We start from the raw sequence: 16,754 nt of genomic DNA, 5'->3' as shown, positions 1-16,754 counted from the left end.
TGTTTTTCCTATTAACCCTTTACAGCCGATCGGAGCGGGCACGCTCTGTTTTGCGTAACTATTTTTAAATCCCGGTAGCTCTGCAACCACTTAAGCTAGCACAATAATTTCTTTTGCATATGAAACTGGAGGAGTTGTACTTACATCTTATGCCATCAGCTTGTCCTAGGTCACAGTTTCCTTCCACATATAGCTTTGCAAAAACTGCATAAAAATCACTTGCAGCAACAAAAACATGATATTCCAGAAACACGCTTCGCCGATCCATCAGCTGTTTGTAACACTTCCTACGTCCATCAGCACGAACTATCACATGACCGCATGACCTGCCCGAAACCGGAAGTGACGTCATTTTGCGGAAATGTAGTTTTTTACGATCGGGCCCTTATGAGCTTGTGTTTTACTTGTTATGTGTTTTAAAAAGTTATGTTTGAGTTTATGACTTTCTGTGTCGTTTCTGGGATGCTTAGGACTCATATTGCACTGCTGGAAATAGTTTATTTTGATGCATATGCTGTTATTTTGCAAATTTGCACTATAATATTTATTTTCGTTTTTCCTGCAGTATATAAAAATTGGTGTATTTCAAAAATAAAACTATGAAGACACTCAAAATAAATTTCCTGTGGTGGGAAACTAGTTTGTGTAACTTTTTTGTATTTACAGTTTTGAGGGATAAGCCTCTTAAATTTCTCTAACTAGAAATATATGTTAAAAAAACAAAAACGATTTTCAATTTTTTTGTAGTTTATTGCACTTTTTTGCAATTTATGTAATTACTATGCACCTAATGCAGACATATTATTAAAGTTTGGGCTATAATGGTTGTATTGATGTATAGCAACTTGAAATACTCCCAAAAATGGCTCCACAGCATGTAAAAATATAATATAAGCTCTGGCGAACTTGGTTCTATGGTAGGTCTTAAAGGGTTAAACACTAATTAAAGACAGGATTTCTTTCTTATTCAGAAAAGGCTAAGTACATGACATTCTCAACCTGCTCCAGTGACTGACTTTCAACATTCATATTTAGCAGTTAAATGATTATTAAAATTAAATAAGTAGTGGATTAGCAAAATTCCCACAATAACAGTGGTGTTACAGTATAGCACTCCTGCAATATCTGATACAACAGCATGATAATACCACTATAATGGTTACAAACAAGAATAATGCACATAATTGCTTCATGTCAGTGTTACTATGTGCACATTACAGCAATTCATCTTCAATTAGTTTTTCTGTGTTTCGGATTTGCATTCCCCCCAGCGTTTGCCAGTTTGTTTTTTACTACAATTTATTGTATACTTTACCCTTAGTCATTTGATAAATGCCAGTATTATGAGCCTTAAACTTTCAGAAGTTTGAGTAAAATTCATCTTTAGTGTCAGCATATTTTACTAAAAGTGTGGATATTTCATGCTAACATTGCTAATTCTATCACAGGAGGAAGCGTTATGATATATTGCTGGGGGAAATATTTTGTCACGCTCCATACTTCATATTTTCTTTGCTCTTTGTGTCTAATTTCAGCTTTCTTATTCAACATTATTATCCACACCATGAGATTGATTGGGTTTATGCTCTGTGAGGTATCCTATAACCTTAAACCCGAAACCCTGAAATCCTACACCAGTGGTGTCCAAACCCAGGCCTCGAGGGCTGGTGTCCTGCAGGTTTTAGATGTGTCCTTGATCATCATAGCAGATTTAAATGGCTAAATTCCCTCCTCAACATGTCTTGAAGTTCTCCAGAGGCCTGGTAATGAACTAATCATCTGATTCCGGTGTGTTGACCCAGCGTGATATCTAAAACCTGCAGGACACCGGCCCTCAAGGCCTGGAGTTGGCCAGGCCTGTCCTACACCATAGTATATGGTAGCATCTTCCTATGAATGTAACAACACTTTGCATCAACATTGTCCACAAAGACTGTGATTGTTTTGTTCACTATCAAAAGAGTTTAAATGGTTGTAAATGGTGGCAATGCATTTATACAGCTATGCCAAAGGTCCTACATAGTTCATCTATGTTTAACTTTAACTGTTTGTACTTGTGCTACGCTTTGCTTGGTGCAGCTGAAAACCACAAGCCACAGGAAATAATGGGCTTCAGGTGGCACCATTTAGGATGTTTTGCTAACTTTTGTATTAAAACCTTAATATTTTGAGTTGAAATATATCAGTACTAGCTAATTATTCATTAATAATAGTTTATAATGGGAAATGAATACCACATACAGTGGCTGACTTCTGCCCTTGTCATGTTTTAGTTGATTCTTAGTAATTAGGTTTTGTAATGCAGTTGAGATCTTGCATTTTAGAGCTTCTGTGGTCTCTACCACCCTCTCTAATAAAAATTATTACTTTTGGCTGCTAAGTTAACTAAAATTAGTTGCATACTGCAGAGTTAATCAAAACTTTTCTGTGCTGAGGGCAACTACAAAGCAGGTGGATAATGTGGGTTCATCACTATGCGTGACCCATTTTGCATTGTGCAAAGTTTTCAGTAACAGCAATCATAATATATTGTGACATGCATCGTATCAGTGTTGAACTATGCTTAACTGGACAGTGACAAATATCTAACCAAGGTTGGCATTTTATTTCCCATAATCCCAACAAATACTTTTAGTCTTTTTTATCTCGGTTGTTTTATGCCATGAATACAAAATCCTAAAATACCTGAGACAAAAATACCCGGTGGCCTCAATTCCCTTCAAAGACGAATGTTTTGAATTTTAAAAACTGCTTAAAACAACTAAAGCAACACAGCAAACATCCACACCTGTCAAATTATTCCCTAATGATCCCTTGAAACACCTCTTGTCCAATGCCTGCTCTACCTCAACACCACTCCCACACTACACCACAAGCCAGTCTTGACAGCGTGAAAGATTTAGTGAGAAAAAAATCTGAAAGGAACCAAAGGGAAATGGCAATACGAGAAGCATTTTGGGAAGAAAAGACTACCCTGGAAAAGGGGATATAAAACAGAAAGAGACCAGAGGAGCGCAATCACAATTCCTCCCATATGGTCAGTGTCTCTGATGGCTGCCTGCAGGGAATAGACAGGTGTCTGGAGCTTCTGATAGATCAGACACCACTAAAGCCCAGGGGGTGAAACGGGAAAGATGAAGGGGGAGAGGGAGTTGAAGAGGTGATAGAAAAGAGGTATGTGAAGGGTGACAGACAACTCAGTAGAGCGGGGAGACAGGTGGAAGGGAGGGAGAGAAGGGAATACAGCGAAAGGTAAAAAACAAATAAAATGGGTAGAGGCGACTGAAAAGGTGCAAGAGACAGAAAAGAAGAAATGAAGAGAGGGAAGAAATAATAAAGCTGGGATGGAGGAGTTGGGCTGGTAGAAAGAGCAAGATAGATGTAGGGCAGTGTAAATTTCCTTCGAGAGGCAGAAAGAGACAGAGTTGTGTTTACTTTCCAAACTGCAGAGTCCTCTCTATATGTGCTGTCATTTAGGAGATTCGCTGCACTTGTGGAGCAGGCTGGGAAACTACACACACACTAAGCTTGGACAAAGACAAATGCACAGTTGCTGTATATGAAAAGCATCAAATTGTACATAGGTTATTGATTTTTATTTTTGCTTTTTCTCCAATCGCTGTCATCAAACGCTCACGCAAATCCAGAACAACTCCAGGACATATATATGATTGTGGGAGCCTCCTTGTGTTGGTGGGTGTACATTTTTATAGGTCAACAGTTTTAGAAATGGGCTTCACGCTGCGTGGCGAACTAAGCACTCCTTTCCACTTACCTGTTTGTTGCCATGGTAACCGAGGGGGCTATTAGCCGAGGCGGTAAAAGTATAACAATGATCCAAAATACACCCTTTTGAACAAATAAATGGGGAGCTCAGCAGCATGTGTTATATGGACACCCATACAGCATGACCACATACTAGAGGTATTTTAAAACTGGAACTGATGTTAGTCAAGACCAGCATAACCCCACACACCCACATGCAATAACTAACATATGAATTCATCCGTATACGAAGCAGAAAAGTTATTTTTTTTTTACCATATCATCACCCTTCCTGGCTGACGAGCAAGAAAGCAAGCAGACAAATTACCCATTTGTGAACAAAATCAGAAAAAATGAGGTGGATCTATTAACAATCCCACACGCTGTCACCTGCCCAGATGTAGATTGATGAGGTGGATAGTGGACTAAATAAGCTGTCCAGAGGGACGGTTTAGCAGATGTGTTTAGGACAGCAAAACAGCCAGTGTCATGAAATTTCACCTTTTTTTTTTCTTTCTGCGAGACAGTGGTCAGTCTGTCGCTGCAGTGTGTCAGAGTTCATGGTGGGTAATTGGGGGCAGTTGGTGGGACGCCTTCTGCTCTGTGGCTGATGTCACGCAGGCAAAAGCCAACACATACACACATATACACGCAGTGCCACAAAGTTTTGGCAAAAAATACATTGTCAGGCAGACAAAATAACACATTTTCTGCTCTGTGTGTGGTAGCAAACAGTGACAGATTGCAGGCAGTATTATGTGATTGTTACTGAAATGCTGCTGGTGGAGAAGACATCTGCAGATTTCCTAATACTGCTGCACCACAGTGGAATACAGACAGGTGAGGATACATTGTTGGAAATTACTGAGAGTAAGGACAGGGCCCAGATTTGCTGATTAACACAGACTAGGTGTCTATTCCATTATTATTAATATGTACTAATCAGAGATTTGGTTGCATGCTGATGTCACCAGTCTATAGGCAAAATGCTTCTTAAACTTTACTACCTCGGGTAATTGAAAGTGAAAATTATTGGTTGGTTACTTGGTCAGTTCTAACACCAGAAACTCTTAACTGAAACCAGAAATCACTAAAATAAATTTTGTACCCTGATTTTGAACTAGACTGACCCAAATGGGGGTAGCAGATCATTTTCATCAGGTCATCTAATTCTCCTGGAGTTCTGCACATATGAATAGGAAGTCTGAAATACAATTGTCTAATCTGACCTCGGATTTGACCCTCCTTATAGGAGGAACTCTGTAATGCTACAAAGTAAAATAGACTTTTTAAAGTTTTTTAACAATATGCAGTTGAAGGAAATGTGACTCACAGAATTTGCAACATTGAGATGCATATATCCTTTAAAACCAGCATACATGATACTGGGTGATTAATAAAACTGACTTTTCTCCATGTGACTTCCCACCTATACCAAACAGCTTGACCTGGCCTGGTAGGCTGGGCTCTAAATAATGTAAATTCAAAGCAGTTTTACTATGCTACTATTCTTTTTATGTAATACTTCAAACTGATAAACTGATAAATGTATAAATATACAAGGTGGGCCATTTATATGGATACACCGTAATAACATGGGAATGGTTGGTGATATTAAAGTCCTGTTTGTGGCACATTAGTATATGTGAGGGGGCAAACTCCTCAAGATGGGTGGTGACCATGGTGGCCATTTAGAAGTCAGCCATCTTGGATACAACTTTTGTTTTTTCAATAGGAAGAGGGCCATGTGACACATCAAAGTTATTGGTAATTACACAAAACAATGGTGTGCTTGGTTTCAACGTAACTTTATTCTTTCATGAGTTATTTACAAGTTTCTGACCACTTATAAAATGTGTTTAGTGTGCTGCCCATTGTGTTGGATTGTCAATGCAACCCTCTTCTCCCACTCTTCACACACTGATAGCAACACCACAGGAGAAATGTCAGCACAGGCATCCAGTATCAGTAGTTTCAGGTGCTGCACATCTCGTATCTGCACACCATAGACAATTGCCTTCAGATGACCCCAAAGACAAAAGTCTAAGGGGGTCAGATCGAGAGACCAACTGGCCCACGATGACCAATCCACTTTCCAGGAAACTGTTCATCCAGTCCGTTCTCACTCCCGAGGCGTAACATGTCGACGTTTTGTCACGTCCCACGGCGTTCCTGAGGAACGCGAAAGGAGACCTTTGGCGTTCTTATGGTACGCGGCGGGTTATGGCTGGAATCCAGTGCAATGACGCTCCCACGGTAATAGACGTGCCAGCCCTGTATTCCAGCCCTAAACCTAACCTTATCCCTAGCCCTAACCATAAGCTTATTCCTGATGTTAACCAGGACTATAATGATGTTAAATAGTGTGTTTCTAAGCGATTTGAAGAAAAAGAGCGAACATGTGTAGATGGAGTCCAGACGGTTCTCATATTTCCTCTTTTTCCGAGGTCGTCATTTAGGAATGTGGTTGGTAGCCGAAAACGTAATATGTTGACGATTTGTCACCTAGCGTAAAATGTTACGCTTTGGGAGTGAGAACGTGTTGGTTCATCTAGGAATGCTCGGACCTGGCACCCATAATGTGGTGGTGCACCATCTTGCTTGAAAAACTCAGGGAACGTGCCAGCTTCAGAGCATAAAGAGGGAAACACATCATCATGTAGCAACATCATGTAGCAATTTCAAATATCCAGTGGCCTTGAGGTTTCCATTGATGAAGAATGGACCCACTATCGTTGTACCCCATATACCACACCAAACCATCACTTTTGTTGTTCCAACAGTCTTGGAGGGATCCATCCAATGGGGGTTAGTGTCAGACCAATAGCAGTGATATTGTTTGTTAACTTCACCATTCACATAAAAGTTTGCCTCATCACTGAACAAAATCTTCTGCGTCCTGTTCCAATTTTTGTTTTGCCCATTCTGCAAATTCTGTGCGCCAATCTGGGTCATCCTCATTGAGTGTCATGAACCGAAGTTCAGCGCACAAGCTGGACCCAGAAGCAGAGTCAACACACACAGGAGTACGAGAAAATAAACTTTATTTTAACTGAAGGTGTCCCGGGAGGGTAGAAGGAAAACACGCGTGAAACTAGAGATACCAAGGGACCGGGAGATGAGTCGCGCAGGAACGCCAAAAACGAGACTGTGGGAGGCTGCAACAGAAAAAGGAAAAGAATTATTGGGGCGCGGGGAAATAGCAGCATACGTGGGGGAAGAGTATGAGTCTTACGATGACAGCGGGGCTGTGGGAGCTGGAGGGAGGGGTGAGGGTCCGCAGGGGAGCTCCAGGAAAGTCGAGGTGGCGAGTACTGAAGGCGATTCCAGACGGGCAGGTGGACAGGCAGGTGGCTCAAAAAACACGCCGAGTTGTTATCTGAGTGCACAGGACAGAATTAGCGCTAGTTCAGACAGATGAGTTTTCACAATCGCTTTCCCGCAGGTGTACGTTACCGCTGTGAGACGACTACGGACTGGTGTGGAGCAGCAGGCTGGGCTGGATCAAATAGTCCACCTGATGATCGCCTGGGATGGGGTGCAGGTGTGGAGTTAACAGCCACGCCCGTGGGCGTGGGCATCCCATCAGCACCTCGGACGCCGGGCCGCAGACCATGACATTGAGATGCTGCAGTAGCTGGAGTTTGTAAGGGTGCCATTTGTGAGTAGCTAATATCGAAGGGATGTTCGACTAATGCCACTCTCCAGTGACATGCGGAGAGTGCTACGCTCTGGGCTCTTGTTTCTTCATTAGTGACAATTTTCTTGCGTCCACATTTTGGCAAATCCAACACTGAACCAGTTTCACGAAACTTAGCAAGCAGTTTGCTAACTGTAGCATGGGAGATGGGTGGTCTCGTAGGGTGTCTTGCATTGAAATCTGCTGCAGTGACCCGGTTACTGCGTTCACCAGATATCAACACAATTTCGATCCGCTCCTCACGTGTTAACCTCTTCGACATGTCAATGGCTGTGAGCAAAGAGAAACTTGTAAATAACTCATGAAAGAATAAAGTTACGTTGAAACCAAGCCCACCATTGTTTTTCTTGTGACATTACTAATAAGTTTGATGTGTCACATGGCCCTCTTCCTATTGAAAAAACAAAAGTTGGATCCAAAATGTCCGACTTCTGATTGGCCACCATGGTCACCGCCCATCTTGAGGAGTTTGCCCCCTCACATATACTAATGTGCCACAAACAGGACTTTAATATCACCAACCATTCCCATGTTATTACGGTGTATCCATATAAATGGCCCACCCTGTATAATAAATGATCATTTGAAAAAAAATCTTAGAAGGCCAAAAGGCCAGGTTAACCTTAGCATGTTAGCATTATCAATGTCAGGATGCTAACATATGTAACTGTAGTTTAACAGACCCTAAAGTCATACAAAATGTGTTAAGTGCCTCCTAAAACATGTAGAAATGATGGGAATTCTATCAAAACTCATAAGCCTTGTTACCAGTTATATCATGTAGGAAATACCTGTGACACAATTATGTAATGTGTAATGGTATCAACAGACCAATCCAAATTTAGTCTTAATTCAAGTGTGTCACAGGTCGAATATACATATTTTAACCTGTTAATATAAGTGTTAAGATGCTATAGTTTTAGTCCAGTTTTTATTTGCTAAACATTTCCCATGTACCCAGCAAAAGAGTCTACTTAAAATATCAATCTGAGCAACACTTCCCATTTTAATCTCTGTTTTGTATTTCTCTCTGTCTTCCTCATACACATAAACAAACACACACATCACCACCACCCCGTGGTTCTTCTCATTCTACAGCGCCGTCACCTGCCATCTGGCATGGCGGTTCAGGCCTCATCTGGCCTCCTCTCCTGTGACAAGACAAAACACTTCAGCTGCTGCTCTTCTTCTCTAGACAATATTAACTTTATTAGGCTTGAAATGAAATGAATTCTCCCTACGCTCCAGATGTGACGGGGAAAAAAAACAGTGCCGACATCCGTTTTTGGTGTCGAAGTTGAAGCTCAGCAAACCAAATATCACCTATCACCTGTGACACATGCTGTGCGATTAGACATGTGGCAGAATTGTTTTTATAAGCTCTGACTTCTCATTGAAAAAAAAGAAATCTGCCGCACCATCACCGACAGATGAATCAACACAGATTTACAACCGTGTTATCTTCCAACTGGCAAGAATTAGTTGCTATTTTATCTTGTAAACCAGAGACATGTTTGTACATGGCTGTGTTTGAGCAGGCATAAATTCGTTCTGAGATAGTTTTATGCTTGCCAGCTTTGAGCATCTTGGCAAATAATGTGACAGTGTGCGATACGGACAACATGTCTAATCTGTTAGCAGCACCACTTGTTGAAACAACAAACAATTCCATGTAGGAATATGCAGCTTCCTACATGGAAGAGGCAGAGGTACACAAACTTAACGTTTGGCTCTTGTATTTAAACGTTTGTTTTTTATGTTTGTAATTCTTTGCTGAGGTTTGAAAGTCATACTAGAGCAAAAAAAAAAGGAATAAAACCTATTTGCTTTTATTTTTTGAATGTAAATCCGTTAATGATGTTTGTACCTGTCCTCAGGAACCCTCCTGCTCTGTATCATTATTGCTGTAACTTTGCCGAGCAGCAGAGCAAAACGAACAGTAACAAATGAAACTCATAGAATAAGTTTAAACAGCACATTATTAACAACTCACAACATGTGGGTACATTGGAAATGTCTTGCCGGTCCTTATATGTAAACCCTCTGCTTTCCAATGTCTATTTTTGAAAACGCAACTGTTGTAAGCACAATGTAACTTCATCTCTGTGAAGCTTATCAGCCCCCCCTTCACACTCTCGCTAGCAATAAGAACAATATACTTTGATAAGATTTTAAGATGTTTTTCAGCCTCATTAAGTTATTATTATTATTTGTTTTTTAGATTAAGCTCTCTACAACAGGCTGACTTCTTCAAAATCACCTTACTCTCTAATACACACAGCTGACCAATCAAATTAAAATTTGGATTCTCTGTTATGTAACAGAGAATGTCCTGTTACGCCCACTACACATGATATAGACTGACTTTAATCCATGCCAATTTGTATGGTGCTGTTTATTATTAATGATATGGAAATAAGGTGCAAAAGTACACAGACTGTATGATTCTGTATGCAGCTATAGAGTATATTATGGCAAAGCAAACACTGAAGTATGTGTTAAATGGGTTTTATGCTTTCCATTACCATGACTGTACTAGAGTCTCTGTGATGTAAATTCCATCAGTAAATTCAAGCATCCATGTGTCCTGGACATTTTTTGTGAGTCTTCAGCTGATAAGTTAAATTGCAAGGCACCAACTATCCGTACACTCAGTCAATGCACTTTAAGCACACTTCAGAGATGTACAGTGGCTTGCAAAAGTATTCGGCCCCCTTGAACTTTTCCACATTACAGCCACAAACATGAATCAATTTTATTGGAATTCCACGTGAAAGGCCAATACAAAGTGGTGTACACGTGAGAAGTGGAATGAAAATCATACATGATTCCAAACATTTTTTACAAATAAATAACTGCAAAGTAGGGTGTGCGTAATTATTCAGCCCCCTGAGTCAATACTTTGTAGAACCACCTTTTGCTGCAATTCCAGCTGCCAGTCTTTTAGGGTCTGTCTCTACCAGCTTTGCACATCTAGAGACTGAAATTCTTGCCCATTCTTCTTTGCAAAACAGCTCCAGCTCAGTCAGATTAGATGGACAGCGTTTGTGAACAGCAGTTTTCAGATCTTGCCACAGATTCTCGATTGGATTTAGAGCTGACTGGGCCGTTCTAACACATGGATATGTTTTGTTTTAAACCATTCCATTGTTGCCCTGGCTTTATGTTTAGGGTCGTTGTCCTGCTGGAAGGTGAACCTCCGCCCCAGTCTCAAGTCTTTTGCAGACTCCAAGAGGTTTTCTTCCAAGACTGCCCTGTATTTGGCTCCATCCATCTTCCCATCAACTCTGACCAGCTTCCCTGTCCCTGCTGAAGAGAAGCACCCCCAGAGCATGATGCTGCCACCACCATATTTGACAGTGGGGATGGTGTGTTCAGACTGATGTGCAGTGTTAGTTTTCTGCCACACAGCGTTTTGCATTTTGGCCAAAAAGTTCCATTTTGGTCTCATCTGACCAGAGCACCTTCTTCCACATGTTTGCTGTGTCCCCCACATGGCTTGTGGCAAACTGCAAACGGGACTTTTTATGGTTTGCTGTTAACAATGGCTTTCTTCTTGCCACTCTTCCATAAAGGCCAACTTTGTGCAGTGCACGACTAATAGTTGTCCTATGGACAGATTCCCCCACCTGAGCTGTAGATCTCTGCAGCTCGTCCAGAGTCACCATGGGCCTCTTGGCTGCATTTCTGATCAGCGCTCTCCTTGTTCGGCCTGTGAGTTTAGGTGGACGGCCTTGTCTTGGTAGGTTTACAGTTGTGCCATACTCCTTCCATTTCTGAATGATGGCTTGAACAGTGCTCCGTGGGATGTTCAAGGCTTGGGAAATCTTTTTGTAGCCTAAGCCTGCTTTAAATTTCTCAATAACTTTATCCCTGACCTGTCTGGTGTGTTCTTTGGACTTCATGTTGTTGTTGCTCCCAATATTCTCTTAGACAACCTCTGAGGCCATCACAGAGCAGCTGTATTTGTACTGATATTAGATTACACACAGGTGCACTCTATTTAGTCATTAGCACTCATCAGGCAATGTCTATGGGCAACTGACTGCACTCAGACCAAGACCCTTTGCTCACACACCCCACTTTTCAGTTATTTATATGTAAAAAATGTTCGGAATCATGTATGATTTTCGTTCCACTTCTCACGTGTACACCACTTTGTGTTGGCCTTTCACGTGGAATTCCAATAAAATTGATTCATGTTTGTGGCTGTAATGTGACAAAATGTGGAAAAGTTCAAGGGGGCTGAATACTTCTGCAAGCCGCTGTAGGCCCATTATGGCTGCCTGTGTCGCAGGTGTTACGAGATGATTTTGAAATCACATGTTGTATCAATGAACATACAGTATATAGTATGATTCAAAAGTTGGAGACATGCTGCAACAAGCAAATCAGTAAAATCAACACAATCTGGTAATATTTAAGTAGAACGGAGGTTTTCTACACTAAGGCGTCCATGTTTGAAAATTCTATCTGGCCTGAATTATTGTAGGAAATTCTGTTTCAAAGAATAATGAAAAAACAAAAACCAAACCCACTCCTCTTTGCATGCCACTCTGTGTACTCTTAAATGGGCAAACATGATCCAGAGGTTAAAGGCGCTTAGTCAAGATCTATACTTGACATCTCTATATTAACAGCAGATGGGAACCTAGCCTGTTTTGTTGCCTTTGAGCTGTGCACTTCTTATGAAATAGCTCACAGCTGACTTACTCTGAGTGGGTGCCGTGGAAAACTGTAGAAATTCTAAATCAATACACATAAACTGGGGGTTGTTGTTATTTTGCAATCATGCACCTCAAGCTCGCAGCACTCCACACCATGCTGACGTCTTGCAAGTCTCTGTGGTATTGAATGCATCTCATGAAGAGAAACAAATCAGGTGAATACGTGTATAATCTCAGACAGATACGGAGAGCAGCACTGTTATTCTGGAGTTAGAGAGCTATTAAGGCTTGGACAGATACTCTAGAGTCCAGGCAGCTCTTGCATCTGGCGGGCTAGCTGGCGGGCGTACAGTTCGACACACTGCGTAGATAAATTCATAAATAATTCTCTCATTGTATAGCTGCTCACTACAGCTGGCAGGCAGAACAAGCTAGAGAATCCACCGACTTGAAAACTATGTCAGAACAGGCTCTGGGTTTACGAGCCAAGGCGAGAGCTTTCATCTATAAATCTTTAAATGAACTTGTGTCATATGATCACGTATTTTTCTCTTCTCACTTATCATCTCAGAGCGTTTTCTTTCAATAAGTCTGTGTCATCTGTGTCTCGATGTGGCTGTTATTCGACATTCTGCTTTATCGTCACACTGAACTGGGACACAACTGAAATATTCAGGGTGTCATGACCCTGTGCCTTCTCGGCTGACTCTGTATGGCTACAAGTGTTTTTGTTGTGCTGCATCTCCCTCTCTCCCCTTCCGCACACTGCGCTCTACCGGGGCGGAGTCTTGACGGCTCCAGCCCCTGGCTCGGACACCTGCAAACAATCATCTCACTCACTTCTTAAGGCAGCTGCTGGGAGTGCTTCCTCGCTGGATTATTGTGTAACACTCATTTCTCGCCAGCCTGAGGACCGCCGTTCGGTGACCTAAAGACCGGAGCCCGAGCTACCTGAGCTTCAGTGGATTGTGTATATAGCCGTTCCCTTCCCGTGCCTGTGTTCCCCGGAGACCCTCTTCCTGTGCCCCCTCACTTGTATATACCCGCACCTGGTGTCTACGTGTAATTAAATTGTGAACCTTAGTGACGGTCTGCCTCCGAGTCCCTCCTGAGCCTGACACAGGGTCAGTGGACAGCAGCTCATGGCTTTGGATTCAGGCCCTCGGTTTCCAACAAGTTGGATTTGGGCTCCAGTTTGGCACATGGCAGCAGATGAAAATGCATTAAAATCACAGTCCCGCCAAAAATAAATAAATAAATTGATACATAAATAAATGAAAGGCATCTAAAAATGGGATAATGACTTTTGATGAATATTGCAGAGACTGAGCACATTCATTCTTACTTTCACAACAAAACCATGATTCAAATTGAGCTGAAATGAATCACAAATCAAGGTTATAGCTGCGTCTTTAGCACCATTTATATTATTATGTAATGTTTTCTACACACATGAATAACATTTGTATGTCTCACAAAAGTGTGAATTGTGTGTGTGTGTGGAAAGGAAAAGGATTTGAAAAGGGTGTCTCGATATCAATGCAAACACCTTGTGACTGTGCCACCCAATTTAAATTCGCTGTCAGCGAAGCCGACAGCTGTGGAAACAATGGATGTCTCTCAATATACTTTTTCTCAAATTTTTCTAGTTCATTGTTTTTTCTTTTCTGCTTCAAGCTACACTCGACCACTGAATGAAACCAGGGCTGATGGAAAGTGAGAAAGTTCAGTCACAGAAACTACAAACTTACAACATAAAGTACTGAAAGCACTTGAAAGGCTGAAAAGTAAATGAAATATATGAAATATATGCAACCAGAAAAATCATTGTAGACTTGTGGGAAAAGATGGTTTGTAGAACTGGAACTTGCATGGCTACAGATATGTAGACGTTACATCCCAGTCCTCAAATTACAGTGTTTTTTGTCTCTTTGGTACAAAGTATAAACAAAACCAGGCCGTTCTTCTGTGCTTTGTTGCACAGATATTCTTTCTCCAAAAATATGTAATTTGCTCAAATGTACCTATTACCTACAACTACATATATACACTCACAGAGCATCTGTGCACCTGTTAATGTGTTCAGTTATTCAATCAACCAATCAAAGTGAAATCTAGAGCTTTCACTTAATGCTCAGATCAAATATCAGTGATTCTGACAGCAGCATTTACGGTGCTGCACAGAGTTTTTCTGAATCTTTGGAAAACCTTCTGCTAAGTTGCAGCTACCTTCACACTAAGGCTACATAAGGCTTTGCACAAACGTCATCTGTAACATATCCAAAGTTGGCTGAGTTTTCCTGCTCTGGGCCAAAATAAATAGAGCTCTGATGCAGTAGTGCAGTAGGTTTTCCATTATCATGAAGGTGCACACTGGAAAAGAATGTAGCCTGGTCTGATGAGTCTTTGTTTCTGCTGAGCGTGCAGATGGTCAGACTTTGGGCTAAACAGAATGAATCCATAAAACCTTCTTTGTCCAGGCCAGTCTCCCTGTGGTGGTGTGGAGAAATGTCATTTTGGTGCTCTCTGGGTCTCTATAATCAGACCGCCATAGTTTGACTGCTACTGTCGGTACTGACTGTGCACCAAAGTCTACCCAGAACAACATTGTAAAAGTGATTGTAATGATGTCCCTTTAGATTCTAACCCTAAGCATACATTTTGGTGAAAAGTCAAAGAGACAAACAATGAGGGAACACTTAATCAGAGTATAGCATCGAGTCAGTTAAACTTGATATTGATCTGCTCAGTTAAGAACAGAGGGGGTTGTTAATCAGTTTCAGCTGCTTTAGTGTTAATGAAATTAACAACTGCTGCACTGGAGGGACAACAATGAGACAAACCCCCAAAACAGTATTTCTTGATGCATGCTCAAGCATCCAGTTAAGTAAATCCCAAAAGGTTGATTCTGTTCATCTGGATGTAACGTTTTCAGTGGGAGAAACGTTTCGTCACACATCCAAGTGACTTCATCAGTCTCAGCTGACTGCAGGTTTCCCCAATCTTATAAACAGTGTAATTGCATAATGAATGAAACCAGCACCACTGTAGGAACAATGGGCTGGGAGGGAAACATTTCTCCGACTGAAAACGCTACATCCAGATGAACAGAATCAAACTTTTGGGGCCCCAAAACAGGAACGCTGTTACAGCTGGAGGTCTCACACATTTTTCCCTCCTTATCGTTCATGACAGTTTTTACTACACTACACGAGCTCAGTGATGCCCTGGTCCAGATCTATCCCAAGGACACCATCTATCGCCTCATTAGCAGCATGCCCCAATATTGCCAGGCACGCATAGAAGCATGTGGGGGCTAAGTGCTATTTTGAGTTGCAATGACATTTTGGCAAAATGGACTAGCTGGTTGCATCATTTGTGGCTCACACATTACCGGGTCTATATCAGTATAGATTTCCAGCATGATTTTTTTCCCCATTGAGATCTGACCTTTTTTCATAGTGTTCTGTTGATATTTTTGAGCAGTGTATTTTTTATATTTGCTAATTAGAATGATTATTTTCTTTGTTGCCTGATTTCCAAGACCTAATAGAGAAAATAATTTAATAAAGATAAAATAACAAATTCTGATTGCCTAGCATTATTGTTAGAGTTAAAGGTCACCGAGGAGGAATTAGACCTACCAGTGCATACCAATAATACGTCATTAAAACAGAACATTGTAGCGGGACAGCTGTTTCCAGGCTTACTGCGTCATTCTTGACAGTTCAATTTTACCTTGCTCCAAATACAAATTAAATGAATTTGGTTGTTTTGATAGTTACTGGCATTTCATCTCAGGGTGTAATATAATGTCATTTTTGCATCTCCCTGTTTTACAAACGTGTCCCTTTATACACCTGCTATGTCTATATCATCAGCTCAGATTTAACAGTCCTATTTTATAGACTGACAAAATCCACACCGGGTACCTGAACAGGTGGCACTTATTTAAAGATTTGTGAGCCAGGGGACTTTAGTTAAGGATCAGTTGGGATGTTTGTGTTTTGAAAAAGCTTCCTCTTATCAAAAGCCTGGGAATGACAGACCATCTCACCGTTGTCATAATCCAGTGCGTATAAATAAGACAGCACCTTTGACAAAGCTGTGTTAACATGATGTATGAATGAGAACAGGGTGAGATCGGTAAATTAAACCAGCCGATTCTTTCACAATGTCTTTTGTCTGGTCACAAAGAAATGTTAAGCTAAACTGATACAGAGTTACCAAAGGTAGCTTTGAGTTGTATGCTGTGAATTTAATTATGAGTCACAATCAACAGCCCCGCTCTTAGATGCATGTTGCTCAGATCTCGGATGTCAGAGCTTCCTGCCAGCACATGAAAGGACTGCATGTCAGAAACAAGCGCAGAGCAGGCTTCCGCTGTGTGCCGCTTCACCCTGGTAATGATGACAGTCAGTTTCTGAGACCGGGTACAAATGATAACCCATCCAATATGTGGCATATCAGGAATATCAAATGTATTAAAATGTGTGTGTGTCACTGCAGGCTACATGGTGGTTATAGGATGAGCATATTAGAGTTGAATTTACCCTGCACAAATTGACACAAAAATGGGTCTCTCATTTTTCTTTCAACTTAGACTTCCCAACTTCATGCGG

The 16,754-nt window shown here is 41.2% G+C and overlaps 1 protein-coding gene across 3 annotated transcripts in view; it reads left to right on the top strand.

The window, feature by feature from the left end:
* The window catches only part of cpne9 (copine family member IX), a 108,408-nt gene that overhangs the window by 51,955 nt on the left and 39,699 nt on the right, over positions 1-16,754 (top strand). The gene's annotated exons all lie outside the window — the stretch shown is intronic.

This window comes from Maylandia zebra, linkage group LG20 (genome assembly GCF_041146795.1).
Source record: "Maylandia zebra isolate NMK-2024a linkage group LG20, Mzebra_GT3a, whole genome shotgun sequence".
Taxonomy (NCBI): domain Eukaryota; kingdom Metazoa; phylum Chordata; class Actinopteri; order Cichliformes; family Cichlidae; genus Maylandia; species Maylandia zebra.
The sequence above is the reverse complement of the archived record's forward strand: the minus strand, read 5'-3'. Positions and strand labels throughout refer to the sequence as shown.